The following is a 3,161-nucleotide window of genomic DNA, read 5'->3' as shown; positions in this document are numbered from 1 at the left end:
GTTGGAAATTTTTTTCGTAGTAGTTGGATTTTTCCCAACCTAGTCCAGATTTGGACGAAATCGAAGTCCTTAAGGTGTAGGGAAATTTGGTAACAATCGGGTGATTCAATTATGATTTTGATTACATAAGTAGTTACATAGCTCGTTAAAGAATCTGTACGACTTTACAGAATTGAATTCGGGTGAGTAGAACTCCTGGAATCAATCTTGGCGTAAAGGGTATTTTCTAAGTGTCGTTGGTTAGAGGTGTGTTGTGAAATAAGAATTTTGGAATTTTTGAATTAGCTCTCTGTCTCGCGTAACCCGCATTGGCGCCCCTTTTTTCCCCTTTGGTGGGGCTGCTACAGCTGGGTGACGGCCGTTGTGGCGTGCTCGACGCAAATTAAAGTCGTTAATAAACCCCTAAACGACCTCATTATGCATTTTTTAACGTTTAGAGCTAAGGAACGAACCTCAGGCGACTCCTACTCATTTTTTCACCATTCTTGAGGCTAAAGGTAAGATTTTCACTCCCCAAATCCATTTTTTGATTCGTAGAACGTAACAGAATGGGTGAATATTGATGGGGGAGGGGGGATTTGTTGTAGATTTTATGGTGGAAACAACCCTAATTTGGATAATTGGGATCATGGATTTGATCTAGGGTTCATATAATTGTTAGTAATCCGGGTAATTAATGATTGTTTATTGATTCCTGTATTATATTGATTGTTTGTAGACCAAGAACAAGCAGAACGAATCCAGAAAGGGAAGGATCAAGTTTATTAGGGTTTCAAGCTTGTTTCGAGGTAGGTGATGGTTGTGATTTTATGATTGTGTAATGTATGCTTGTTCTTGATTCATTATGATACTTGTATATGTATGAATGTTGCAATGTTGATCACACTTGTTGTAAATAAGATATATGAATGATGATTGCCATCAAATCATGACTTAATTATATGATCTTGAAGTTATACATGTGTTTGTGATTGTGGTGTGTTGAATGGATCGGTTGCCACGTTCCGGCATAAAAACACGTCCTGGCATAACAATGGGATCGGGTACCACGTTTCTGTATGCTAACTGTTTGGGTTTGGGTTCCATGAGAGGACCAATGATGTGATATAAAATGTGAAACTGATCGTTATTCGTAAATGTTGATAATGTTGTATACGTTGATATATATGCATGTGATTATATTGTTGTTTTGACTTGTTTATGTTGCACTAGTGGGATAGCCGCGTGATCCTACTAGTACACTGTGGTTGTGTACTGATACTGCACTTGCTCTTTTTTTTAGTACAGGGCATCTTCAAGCGGCTGCTGACAGACCTCGCTGAGGAGATCAGTGATCGTCACTTCAAATTCAAGGGTGAGCCAATTCTTTCGGGCTGTCATTGGATTCTCTTTCGTCTATGTTTATCATTTCCAGACTTAGACATTTGTTTTAGTTAGTTCATTAGTATGGGGTTGTATCTCTTCTTGTTTAGACTTGGTTCATTATTAGATGTTTTGCTACATTGACTTTTAGGCTCTAGGTTATTTCTTCCGCATTGCTTAGTTCATTGTTAGACTTTTGTTGGAGTTTGTGAGAACTCCCTATTTCTTTCCTTAGTATTTAACTTGTTTCCATAACTTAAATGCCTTAGTTTTTTGTTTAGTTGATTTGTTTGGGTTGAAGTAGTGGTTCTCCCACCAGAGGGTTAGTGTGGGTGCCAATCACGACGATTTGGGTCGTGACAAAGTTAGTATCAGAGCCTAGGTTTGTTGATCTCGATGTACCAAAACGAGTCTAATATAGTCTCGCGGAACGGTACGGGGACGCCTTTACTTTTCTTCGAGAGACTATAGGACTTTAGGAAATGTCTTTGTTTTCTCTTGTCTCCTTTCGTGCTGTGACTTGATTCTAATTGGTATCTGACGATTCAAATATGTATCTAACCTCCTTCACTCTTCTGTTCGCAGATGGTTAATACTAGATTCAACGGTGTTAGGCCCGCAGTTCCTGTCAATACTCCAGTCAGGGAATCTGCAGCGAGAGGTCACGGTCGAGACAGAGGTAAATGAAGAGCTAGGGGTAGAGGTCGTGGAAGAATAGCGCCTGTTGGAGATGGAGCTTATTTTGAGAATGATCCTGTGAATGAGAACCCTCTTGTGCATCATGAAGAGATTGAAGAGGAGAATATTGATGTTGAAGATGTTGAGGATGTGGAACAAGAGGAAGATGTGCAGGTTGGGACTGCATGTGTTCCTCCTTTGGATCCAATGTTGGCTCAACATATCATGTCGTTCTTAAAGGGATTGATTGGTCCTGGAGTGCTTCCTTCTGCTCAAGCAACTCAAGCTTCTACTAATCCTCATGTTGCTAGCACTGCGCCCAAAGTGGGTGGGACTGGAGGTAATGATGCTTTCTTACGTCCTTTGTTGAGTTCTGTTATGACTGGTAATGAGCATGAAATGTTGACTAAGTTTTTAAAGCTGAAACCTCGTGTTTCTTGGTTCTGAGAGTGAGAATGCTTATGAGTTCATCTTAGATTGCTATGAGAGGCTTAATAAGTTGAGAATTGTCCATCAGCATGGGGTTAAGTTTGTGTCCTTTCAACTTCAAGGTGAGGCTAAGCAGTGGTGGAGAGCTTACACGGAATGCAGATCTTCAACTTTACCTCCACTCATTTGGACCCAGTTTCATTCTCTGTTTCTAGAGAAGTATGTGCCTAGGACTTTGAGGGATCGCAAGAAGGATGAGTTCATGGCTTTAGAGCAAGGTGCTATGATTGTGGCTGCTTATGAGGCCAAGTTACGTTCCATGCTTTGTCTAGATATACTACTCAATTGGTGACTACTGAGGAAGAGATAATCGGATTATTTATTAGGGGATTAAATTCTGAGTTGCAAGTAATATCTGTTCTTATGACTTCTGCAGGGAGGAGCTTTAATGAAGTAACATACTATGTTGAAAAAGTAGAGGGGGAGAGACAAGACGGTCAAACTAAGGCATGGGACAAAAAAGCCAAGAACTCGGGTAACTTTCAAGGTTCTTATTCCAAGGGGTCCAGAAGACCAAGGCTTGTAGCCAAGCCAATTCAGTCCGCTATGCCCGCCTCTACAAGTAGTTACTCGGAAACTCCATCTCATAATTTTCAGGATAGCCAGGGAGATGCGTCTTTGATGGGCGGCGG

This window comes from Solanum tuberosum, unplaced genomic scaffold, assembly GCF_000226075.1.
Source record: "Solanum tuberosum cultivar DM 1-3 516 R44 unplaced genomic scaffold, SolTub_3.0 scf00553, whole genome shotgun sequence".
Lineage (NCBI taxonomy): Eukaryota > Viridiplantae > Streptophyta > Magnoliopsida > Solanales > Solanaceae > Solanum > Solanum tuberosum.
This window is presented reverse-complemented; position numbering follows the sequence as displayed.